This window comes from Lolium perenne, chromosome 4 (assembly GCF_019359855.2).
Source record: "Lolium perenne isolate Kyuss_39 chromosome 4, Kyuss_2.0, whole genome shotgun sequence".
NCBI lineage: Eukaryota > Viridiplantae > Streptophyta > Magnoliopsida > Poales > Poaceae > Lolium > Lolium perenne.
The window spans coordinates 384,135,813-384,148,540 of NC_067247.2; positions in this window are offsets into that span (position 1 = coordinate 384,135,813).

The window sequence follows — 12,728 nt, forward strand, 5'->3', positions numbered from 1 at the left end:
TAAGTGGATTTCTCTTGGACCACTGGTCACTCAAATCTACATCGCTGTCTGGGTTAAAGAAAGGTGTAGTATGTTGTGGTTGTGCCCTCAAATCACGCATCCGAGTTTGGACTTTATCAGGGTCCGTGAACTCAGCTAGCATGTGGTCAATCTCACCTCTCATCTTCATGTGTAAAAGATACATCGTGGTCAATAAAGACTTACAGCTATCCATGTGCTGTGCTGCAGCTTCAGGACTTCTGTGTGCTAACACCAAATGATTCAGAGTAGGATCCTCATCTTCCTCGGTATGAGGTATATGAGAAAACTCTGAACATAGCAGTTCTACTGACTTGTGCTGCCTTATCTCAAGGATTGCCTTGAATAGGCCCATATGGTAAGCTGTGGTGATAGTTTTGGCTTCTCCGTATGGCATTATACGACTCATCAGCAGTTTTTCCGGTAGTTGGACCGATACTCTGCACTTGGCCAAGATTTCCCCATCATAGTAAGTATACTTGATAACAGGTATCCGTGGATCACAATGAAGTTCCTTCAGCATCCCACACAGGAGAGCTGTTATTGGCCCATCATAATCACCGAGCCAACCCTCAACTTTCCTCAAAGTCCTCTTAGGAAAAGTGTTCGCCATTATGGCTGTATACAAAAGCAGAATATTAGTAATGATAATACATCATAATAGCTATAATAAAGAATTATCGCACTAAAATATATGGTTTTGCTATTCTCAAGTGAATAATCACCATACTTCTAGAGAATCCTTTACTATTTCTACTAGACTCCTACAGGTTTCTTCCCTATACTAGGTTTTTCCAACCTAAGGTCGCAACATTTGCTACGATACCAAATGTGACCCAAAGATACCACTGCATGTTGTAGTATACAAGTCGTTGATATGATCTTTGTGAAGGGGCTTCCTCACAAATTGCCATATCCCTCAGAGTGGTACAACAGAAACATTTCAGGTCATAACACTCCATACTTTATTACAAACATTGTCTTAACAAGTTGGTATTCTCACAGGTCCTATGAGAACACCCTAAGATACTACTTAAGTATGATTACAACTCATAACAAATATTAAGAGCTCAACAACTTATTTAGGTAAGTTCTACGTTGCTCGGCTCTATGATGCTAGGGTATGTCACTACTCCTCCACCTCCGTGTCATCTGGTCCGTAGACTATCCCATAGTCTACGCCTTCCACTCCGCCGGTAAGATCAGGTTCTTCGTAGACCAGCTCGTAGCTTCCTTCTGGTGCTCCATCGTTGATAACCTCCACTTCCGGATCACAGTCTAGCAAGGGTGTCGAAAGAAAGTGAGTACAGAGGTACTCAGCAAGTTCTAAAAGAATAAAAGGTGTTTGATGCACTAGCTACGACCATTGATCAGGAAATCGCAGGTCAATGCATGTTTTGAAAACATTTCTTCAAAAGGTTGCTTTTATTATGAAAACTATGCCCGTCAGTCTTCACAGGTTGACCAGAACTTCGTGGAGTTCCTTTCCTGCCGCGTTCGCAGTTCCCTTCCCGGAACAGGGAGTGACAGCCACAATTTGATACACTCTGCAGAGGTGCGTTACTTTTCCCACAAGAGATCTCACCCTTTTTGCCATCCGCAGGACTTGCCCCGTTCACACTTCCTTTGGTGTGAGGCCAGGTATAAAGATCCAAGCCCACACCGCCTTCTCCGCGACTGCAAACCCACCCTTTTGTCCACCCGCACACCTCCAGTAGACTTCCCCCGATAATACGGCTTTACTCATGGTGTACTTTGGACAATCCTTCATAGATCGTAGAGCCATCATCACTAATGGATGGGGATTTAAAGGCCATCCCAACCTACGGCAGTGCCTCCAACACCCCGCCGGCTCTACCAATCCGTTGGCGTGCAGAAGGGAAAAGATACGACTGGCTTCCCCAGAGCCATTATAGATCTCATGGTCAACGCGATTTGTACGGCGCTAGAATCACTGGACGGCATTGGTAATTTAATCCTAGGGTGATATAACCCATTGCAATGGAACCTCCACCATATCAACACATACCATGGTTCCATTGCCAGCCACATAGTCATATTCATAGTTGGAAAATAACATTTCATTTGCGATGCAGGAATGATAAGTATATAGCTTTGCATTAAAGTAGTAGAAAATAATCAAATTGACATGAGCAAGGGTGAACTTGCCTGTGGACTGCGAGATAGTGCAGTTCAATGCAGTTGATGGAACCTGGACCTCGGGTTCTGTAAGAAGCATCATCGTCCGGTAAGGACAATGTTATAAAATCCAAATAATGCAATCATGGATGTATGATTTAATGTTGAATCCCTTTACCCCAATGAGTTATTACAATTTAGGGTTGTATTTAAGATTTATGTCTTTGACGGTAATTTACAATTGATTTAAAAGTATTAATCATTGTAATTCACACAAAGTACAACAATTCAAAATAAAATTATTTTACTTAATGATTACCTTAGTCATTCCAAAAATAATTTGAATAAAATATTTAGGGTTCTGCAAGCAACTTTTTAATTTTTCTTGCATCAGTAGTAGCATTGCATTTTTCAATAAAATCATCATTAAGCTCCACATAATCTTCCTCAGGATCATCACTAAAATAACCAAGTTCAGGTGAACTAACAGGTGTAGTAGCATTAGGAGTTTCAGTATTTTCAATTTGTCTAGACCTAGCAATTGTAGCATCTAGAAAGGATCCCAAAGAACCACTATCATCAAGCACAGCAGAAACATTATCAATATTATGAGAGTGTTCAGATTCAGCAGATGTACCCGCATGCGAAGCATGTGGCGGTGAAACAAGTTTATCAATCACAGATGGTGAATCAAGAGCAGCAGAGGTATTCAGAATTGTACCTTTTCTTGTAGTGGGTGGTAATATGGCGATCTTAGTATCGCGAGGTTTACCCATGATGGAGAATTTGCAGCGAACAATATTAATCCAAGTGAACTTCCAAATAAAGCTATGCTCCCCGGCAACGGCGCCAGAAAATAGTCTTGATGACCCACAAGTATAGGGGATCGCAACAGTCTTCGAGGGAAGTAAAACCCAATTTATTGATTCGACACAAGGGGAGACAAAGAACACTTGGAAGCCTTAACAACGGAGTTGTCAATTCAGTTGCACCTGGAAACAGACTTGCTCGCAAGGGTTTATCAGTAGTAACAGGTTTATAGCAGTAGCAGTAGTGAAATAACAGTAGCAGAGTAACAGAGACAGCAGTAGTGATTTTAGTAAACAGCAGGATTAAAATACTGTAGGCACGGGGACGGATGACGGGCGTTGCATGGATGAGAGAAACTCATGTAACAATCATAGCAGGGCATTTGCAGATAATAATAAAACGGTGTCCAAGTACAAAGCAATCAATAGGCATGTGTTCCAATTATAGTCGTACGTGCTCGCAATGAGAAACTTGCACAACATCTTTTGTCCTACCAGCCGGTGGCAGCCGGGCCTCAAGGGAAACTACTGGATATTAAGGTACTCCTTTTAATAGAGTACCGGAGCAAAGCATTAACACTCCGTGAACACATGTGATCCTCACATCGCTACCATTCCCTCCGGTTGTCCCGATTTCTGTCACTTCGGGGCCATCGGTTCCGGACAGCGACATGTGTATACAACTTATAGGTAAGACCATAAACAATGAATATCATGATGAAACAATAACATGTTCAGATCTGAGATCATGGCACTCGGGCCCTAGTGACAAGCATTAAGCATAACAAGTTGCAACAATATCATCAAAGTACCAACTACGGACACTAGGCACTATGCCCTAACAATCTTATGCTATTACATGACCAATCTCATCCAATCCCTACCATCCCCTTCGGCCTACAGCGGGGAATTACTCACACATGGATGGGGGAAACATGGCTGGTTGATGTAGAGGCGTTGGCGGTGATGGCGGTGATGATCTCCTCCAATTCCCCGTCCCGGCGGAGTGCCAGAACGGAGACTTCTGGCTCCCGCGACGGAGTTTCGCGATGTGGCGGCGTTCTGGAGGGTTTCTGGCGACTTCGACTTCTCCCCGTGCGTTTTTAGGTCGAGGCCGATAAATAGTCCGAAGGAGGGCATCGGAGGCCGGCCGAGGGGGCCACACCACAGGGCCGCGCGGGCCCCCCCTGGGCCGCGCCGCCCTATGGTGTGGGGCCCTCGGGCCTCCACTTCAATTTCCCTTCTGGCTCCGTTAGTTTCCTGGGAAAATAGGGCCTTCTGCATAAATTCCGAGGTTTTTCCCGAAAGTTGGATTTCTGCACAAAAATGAGACACCAGAGCAGTTCTGCTGAAAACAGCGTTAGTCCGTGTTAGTTGCATCCAAAACACACAAATTAGAGGCAAAACAATAGCAAAAGTGTTCGAGACAGTAGATACGTTTTGGACGTATCAACTCCCCCCAAGCTTAGCTTATTGCTTGTCCTCAAGCAATTCAGTTAACAACTGAGCGATAAAAGAACTTTCACGAACACATTTGCTCATATGATGTATATATTCTCATGCAATGGCTAATACTCAAGCTGTTCATAATGAGATACATGCAAATAAGATCATCTAACAGCTATGTCAATCATGGAAAGGTACCAACAATTAATAATAAGCATCATGAATCATGTATATAAGCAGGATTGCAATGTTCATAAGAGAGTATGATAAAGTGGTATCTCGCTTGCCGTATTTGGTTGGCAAAACATAAATGCCCGGGGCACCTCTCGGAGTTCATAGAAAGACTAGAAGTAGTGATTGTCAAAAGATAAATGCATCAAAGTTATACCACAATCAATCATATTTTGAGACAAGCATATTGTACTAAGAATGACAGTTGTGCTCTCAAGATAGTGCTCAAAGAAATAATGGAGACACAACATAAAAGTAAAAGATTGACCCTTCGCAGAGGAAGCAGGGATTAACATGCGCTAGAGCTTTTTATTTTTATAAAGACAGGAGCAAAATTATTTTGAGAGGTGTTTGTTGTTGTCAACGAATGGTAATGGGTACACTAACTACCTCGCCAACCGGACTTTCAAGAGCGGCTCCCATGAATTATTGCATATTTATTTGGCACTCCTTCCAACCTTTCTTGCACAAACCATGGCTAACCGAATCCTCGGGTGCCTGCCAACAATCTCATACCATGAAGGAGTGCCTTTTTATTTTAGTTTTATTATGATGATGACACTCCCCCAACCTTTGCTTACACAAGCCATGGCTAACCGAATCCTTCGGTGCCGTCCAACAATCACAAACCATGGAGGAGTGTCTATTTAAGTTAATTAATTCGGGACTGGGAATCCCATTGCCAGCTCTTTTGCAAAATTATTGGATAAGCGGATGTGCCACTAGTCCATATGAGAGTCCGTCAAAAGTAAATGACAAGGTTGAAAGCTAAACACCACATACTTCCTCATGAGCTATGAAACATAAACACAAATTGAGAAGCATTTTGAAGGTTTTAAAGGTAGCGCATGAGAATTTACTTGGAATGGTTTGAAATGCCATGCATAGGTATTTATGGTGGACACTCTGGAATAACTTGGTTTTCATGTGTTTGGAAGTACGAGCAGCGTTCCCGCTCAGTACAAGTGAAGGCTAGCAATAGACTAGGGAGCGACAAATCAAGAGAGCAAGAATCGTCATAATCATGCTTGCGGCAAAATAAATTAACGGAGGCATAAAAGTGATACAAGAACTCTGAAGCAATATAAATCATCGAGGCTTAATTGACTTTTTGTTCAGTCATATGCATGCGTGAGCATGTGCCAAGTCGATATAAATGAATTATTCAGAGGAGGATACCACAATGCCATACTTACTTATGAATAAAACAATGCAAGCAAACATCCATGACATGCTACTCATATTAATAGATTGGAGCTAATCATGAGAGATCATAAACTACTAGACTTCCTCAAATAACATATACCTCACATGAACCAACTAAGCATGCTCACATGGATGAGTATATGTACAAAAATGAAAACAAATAGAGTTCATACCAGCCTCTCACCACAATCCAATTGTCGTAGATCGTCATTATTGCCTTTTCACTTGTGCAGCTTGGATAATATGAAATGAAAACCACGCTCCAGCCACCGAAGACCATTGAACTCATAAAGAAATTTACAAACCAGAGAAGAACAGCAAATATTTTTGGTGTTTTCAAATTGCAAATAAGAACAAGAGGAAACAAACAAACAAAGCAAAATCTTTTTGGGTTTTCTTATAGCAAACTAGCAATAGCAAATAAAGTGAAACAAATGCAAGAAACTAAAGCAAACAAATGGTGAAGAGAAATAACAGAAATATTTTTGGTCTTTTTGTGTTTTGGGAAGGAAACAAAGCGAAATCAAGAAATAGCAAACTGAAAGAAACACAGAAAAGCGAGATGGCAGAAATCTGCCAAAACCTAACAGCAGTACAGAAATCGATTTTAACAAAAATCTTACGTTGCTAAGATCGAAAAGTGTTCAACTAATGAAAGTTAGATAACAACCTGGGGAACCTGCACAAAAATTGGCAGCTCAAAATGACGCTCTGGCTATTTTTGAGAATTTTTACGGTAACGTTCCAGAATCTGTTTTCAGGCAGCACTTCCCCAAATATTATCTTTCTCTCATTAGAAAACCACTCAATCGAACAAAACAAGTATGTACAAGTATCCAGCAACCATAGTATGCAAAGAATGAGTGATGCTGGTATACCTCCCCCCAAGCTTAGGCTTTTGGCCTAAGTGGAGTTCAATCCCATCGATCCCATGAAGTAGTGTCTCCGTAATATGAAGATGGGTCGTATTCCGGGTATGTGCTAGAAGAAGCACCCGGATATGTGACGGTGTGGTCGTAGGAGGTCCCGACGTCCTCGGAGTCATGTTGCTGGTGGAAGTCTCTTATCTTCAAATGTTCATCCACCTCCTCCTTAGTGCACGACCATGACTGCCTGTCAATACTCAACAAACTAGGTTGGGGAAGAGGGATTTCCTTCTCCTCCCCGTCAGAAAACAACATTCTATACACCATACTATCTAAAGTAGAGTCAGTAGTAACAAAATGATGACTCTTCATAGCAGTAATATCAAGTCTCCTAGGGGCCAATGGCACATCATTAGGATCAATAGGAAGATTAAGATATGTTAAAATGCGCAGTGCAATGGTTCCTCCAAAAATAGGCCCCCTGGTAGTCAGGCGGCGAGCAATAAGAGCACCAAGGTGATAGGAGGTTTGACCAGTAAGTGCAATATTCAGGAAAGCAAGATGGTAGCTAGAGATATTACTAGTGTTCTCCCTACCAAGAATGCTAGTAGCAATGTAGTATGCAAAATATTTAATGGCGGGGAGTTGAATGTTCCTTATCTTGCCCCGCTGAATGGTGCGACAATCATCGTCGGTGATCCCACGGTAGAGCTCCAGCAAGTCCCGGGGGTTGTCATCAATCCTACTTGCTGTACCTACAGGGGCAATATCCAAGGCACAACAAAAATCCTTCAATGGCATAGTCACAGTATTACCATAAATCCTGAACGCAACTGTTGGCTCATAGTGTTTGTTGTTGAACTGGAAACTCTCGACGAAGATTTTGGTGAGCAAGTAGTATTGCTCCCGTTCATCGCCCATATAAGTGGTTAACCCTGCCCTGTTGACAAGGGTTAAGAAATCCTCCAGTATCCCTGCATTCCTTAGAAAATCATAACATGGAAAAGTAGAAGCATTAGGAGGACCGTTGTCCTCTTCAGGCGCGAAGCTAGGCGCGAGGATGTCTTCATTATATGATTGCCTAATCCGGGTGGCGGCCCTAGAAGGCCTCCCGGTGCTGGTTGTCCCCTTCTTGAACAACTCTCCAAAGCTAAACTTCTTCATAGCTTCTCTGAAATTTTCAACAAATGACATAAGAATTTTGATTTGGTGACATATAATTGAGGGAAACTACCATAGGAACTTGCTAGAGTACTAATCATGCATCAAAACTAGTTTCTACCACTTAGAACAAGCATGCAAGCTCACTAAACATGTTACCTACAGCAGCAAAATATTCAAGATATACTCAACCAAACGAAATTCTACTTGGATGGGTGGAGGAGTCACATACCGAAGAGCAAATGTGTCAAATTTCAGACAAAAATCTGGGCTGAGCAAAGAGATCGAAAAATCTGGAGCTCTGGAGCAAAAACGCGAGTGAGAGGAACTTGGTACGAGTTTTTTCGGGAGAGAGACTGTTCTGGGCGAAAGAGATGACAAAGTGGGGCAGAGGGGGCCCACACCACATGGTGGCGCGGCCACCTCCTTGGCCGCGCCGGCCTGTGGTCTGGCGCCTCTCGGTGCCCCACAGGTCATCCTCTCGTGTTCCTGTGTGCCTCGTCGAAAAATAGGACCAACGTTATAATTTTTGTGAATTTTTGAAAACTTTGAAAAACGCACATTTCTGGGTATTTAGTTTATTATTACTGGCCAGGAAAAATTTCGAAATCTTCAAATAACTAAGGAACTTTGCAAATCAAAAGTGCTACAGCAACTAGAGCAAATGGAGGAAGAAAGAGATGTTGTTTACCTCCTCTATGCATATAAAAAGTATTTGTTAACAAGGTTGATCAAGTCTTGCCACCAAATAAATTTTACATAGCATAAGAAGAAATAAACCTCAAATCAATCATGTTACCTTGAATTGTATTGATATGGATCCAATCACGAGAGTTTGATATTCTTCCTTAGGCTCATATATAGGACAATCAATAGTTCCCACTTTGATAGTTCTCACATTAGAAATAGTATTAACTCCACACGCTTTCTCAATCTTCTTAGGAAAATAAACGGTATGCTCCCTATCATCAACATTGAAAGTAACCTTTCCTTTATTGCAATCAATAACAGCCCCTGCGGTGTTAAGAAAAGGTCTCCCAAGAATAATAGACATATTATCATCTTCAGGCATTTCCAACACAACAAAATCAGTTAATATTAAGCAGTTAGTAGTAACTTGAACAGGAACATTCTCACATATACCAACAGGAATAGCAGTAGATTTATCAGCCATTTGCAAAGATATATCAGTAGGTATCAACTTATCTAAGTAAAGTCTCTTATAAAGAGAAAAAGGCATAACACTAACACCGGCTCCCAAGTCACATAGAGCAGTTTTAACATAATTATTCTTGATAGAACAAGGAATAGTAGGTATACCTGGGTCGCCCAACTTCTTTGGAACTTTGCCATTGAAAGAGTAATTAGCAAGCATAGTGGAAATTTCCTCATTGGGGATTTTCCTTTTGTTAGTAACAATATCTTTCATATACTTTGAATAAGGTGGCAATTTAATAGCATCAGTCAAAGGGATTTGCAAGAATAAAGGTTTCATCCAATCGCAAAATTTATTATAGTGTTCTTCTTCCTTTGATTTTAATTTCTTAGCAGGAAAAGGCATTTGCTTTTGCACCCAAGGTTCTCTTTCATTACCATGTTTCTCAGCAATAAAATCTTCTTTAGTGTACTTTTTATTTTTAGCATGCTTTTCAGGTTCTTCTTCAACCTCTTCTTTATCAGGAGTATCATTCTTATCATTATCATTATCATTATCATGTTCATTACCACTTTCAGTTTCAGCATCAGAAATAGAAATACTATTAGGATCATTAACAGGTTCAGAGGATTCTACAACATTTTTATGTTTCTTCTTCTTTTTCTTCCTAGAATGAGCACTAGGTTCAATGCGTTGAGAATCTTGTTCAACTCTTTTGGGATGCCCTTCAGGATATAGAGGATCCTGGGTAGAGACACCACCTCTAGTTGTTACTTCATAAGCATGTTTCTCTTTAGAATTATTCCCTAACAAGTCATTTTGCACTTTAGTGAGTTGATCAATTTGAGTTTGAATCATTTGAAAATGTTTAACAAGCATCTTAACATCATTGGAGGTTCTCTCCACAATATCATGCAATTCACTAATAGCTTGAGAATTTTCCATTAAATGATTCTCTACTCTCATATTAAAATTTTCTTGCTTAACAATATAATTATCAAACTCATCTAAGCATTGTGCAGGAGGTTTCGAATACGGAATATCTTCCCTAGTAAAGCGTTGAAGGGAGTTTACCTCAATCATAGATGAAGGGGGAATTATCTCACATATATCTTCTATAGGAGGTAGATTCTTCACATCTTCAGATTTAATACCTTTCTCCTTGAGAGACTTCTTGGCTTCCCTCATATCTTCATCATTCAATTTAATTAAACCTCGCTTCTTCAATATTGGAGTTGGAGTTGGTTCAGGCGTAGTCCAATCATCATGATTCCGGCTTATTTTAGCCAATAATTCTTCAAATATTGCCCTGGAGTTCTTTCTGAAAACACAACCAGCACAACTATCCAGGTATGCCCTAGACTCAATGGTTAGTCCACTATAAAATATATCAAGTAAATCATGCTTTTCCAAATCATGCTCAGGTCGAGCTCTAATAAGAGAGCAGAATCTCGACCAAGCCTCAGGCAATTTCTCTTCATCTTCCTGATTAAAATTATAAATTCTCTGCAAAGCAATATGTTGAGCACTAGCAGGAAAGTATTTGCGGAAGAAAACATCAAGCAATTCTTTCGGACTTTTAATAGAATTAGGTGGCAAATTATTATACCAAGTTTTAGCGTCATCCTTTAATGAGAATGGAAATATTTTAGCAACAAAGTAAGTACGCATCTTAACATCATCAGAAAACAAGCTACTAAGAGTAGATAGCTCAGTCATGTGTTCAACAGCACTTTCTTTTTCAGTACCACAAAAGGGTGTTTTCTCAACAATAGCTATATGAGATAGATCAAGAGAAAAATCATAATCTTTATCCCTAATGTTTATAGGAGATGTGGCAAACTTAGGATCAGGAGACAGTTTATATCTAACAGCATGTTCTGCAAGCAACTTTTTAATTTTTCTTGCATCAGTAGTAGCATTGCATTTTTCAATAAAATCATCATTAAGCTCCACATAATCTTCCTCAGGATCATCACTAAAATAACCAAGTTCAGGTGAACTAACAGGTGTAGTAGCATTAGGAGTTTCAGTATTTTCAATTTGTCTAGACCTAGCAATTGTAGCATCTAGAAAGGATCCCAAAGAACCACTATCATCAAGCACAGCAGAAACATTATCAATATTATGAGAGTGTTCAGATTCAGCAGATGTACCCGCATGCGAAGCATGTGGCGGTGAAACAAGTTTATCAATCACAGATGGTGAATCAAGAGCAGCAGAGGTATTCAGAATTGTACCTTTTCTTGTAGTGGATGGTAATATGGCGATCTTAGTATCGCGAGGTTTACCCATGATGGAGAATTTGCAGCGAACAATATTAATCCAAGTGAACTTCCAAATAAAGCTATGCTCCCGGCAACGGCGCCGTAAAATAGTCTTGATGACCCACAAGTATAGGGGATCGCAACAGTCTTCGAGGGAAGTAAAACCCAATTTATTGATTCGACACAAGGGGAGACAAAGAACACTTGGAAGCCTTAACAACGGAGTTGTCAATTCAGTTGCACCTGGAAACAGACTTGCTCGCAAGGGTTTATCAATAGTAACAGGTTTATAGCAGTAGCGATTGTGAAATAACTGAGCAGAGTAACAGAGACAGCAGTAGTGATTTTAGTAAACTGCAGGATTAAAATACTGTAGGCACGGGGACGGATGACGGGCGTTGCATGGATGAGAGAAACTCATGTAACAATCATAGCAGGGCATTTGCAGATAATAATAAAACGGTGTCCAAGTACAAAGCAATCAATAGGCATGTGTTCCAATTATAGTCGTACGTGCTCGCAATGAGAAACTTGCACAACATCTTTTGTCCTACCAGCCGGTGGCAGCCGGGCCTCAAGGGAAACTACTGGATATTAAGGTACTCCTTTTAATAGAGTACCGGAGCAAAGCATTAACACTCCGTGAACACATGTGATCCTCACATCGCTACCATTCCCTCCGGTTGTCCCGATTTCTGTCACTTCGGGGCCATCGGTTCCGGACAGCGACATGTGTATACAACTTATAGGTAAGACCATAAACAATGAATATCATGATGAAACAATAACATGTTCAGATCTGAGATCATGGCACTCGGGCCCTAGTGACAAGCATTAAGCATAACAAGTTGCAACAATATCATCAAAGTACCAACTACGGACACTAGGCACTATGCCCTAACAATCTTATGCTATTACATGACCAATCTCATCCAATCCCTACCATCCCCTTCGGCCTACAGCGGGGGAATTACTCACACATGGATGGGGGAAACATGGCTGGTTGATGTAGAGGCGTTGGCGGTGATGGCGGTGATGATCTCCTCCAATTCCCCGTCCCGGCGGAGTGCCAGAACGGAGACTTCTGGCTCCCGCGACGGAGTTTCGCGATGTGGCGGTGTTCTGGAGGGTTTCTGGCGACTTCGACTTCTCTCCGTGCGTTTTTAGGTCGAGGCCGATAAATAGTCCGAAGGAGGGCGTCGGAGGCCGGCCGAGGGGGCCACACCACAGGGCCGCGCGGGCCCCCCCTGGGCCGCGCCGCCCTATGGTGTGGGGCCCTCGGGCCTCCACTTCAATTTCCCTTCTGGCTCCGTTAGTTTCCTGGGAAAATAGGGCCTTCTGCATAAATTCCGAGGTTTTTCCCGAAAGTTGGATTTCTGCACAAAAACGAGACACCAGAGCAGTTCTGCTGAAAACAGCGTTAGTCCGT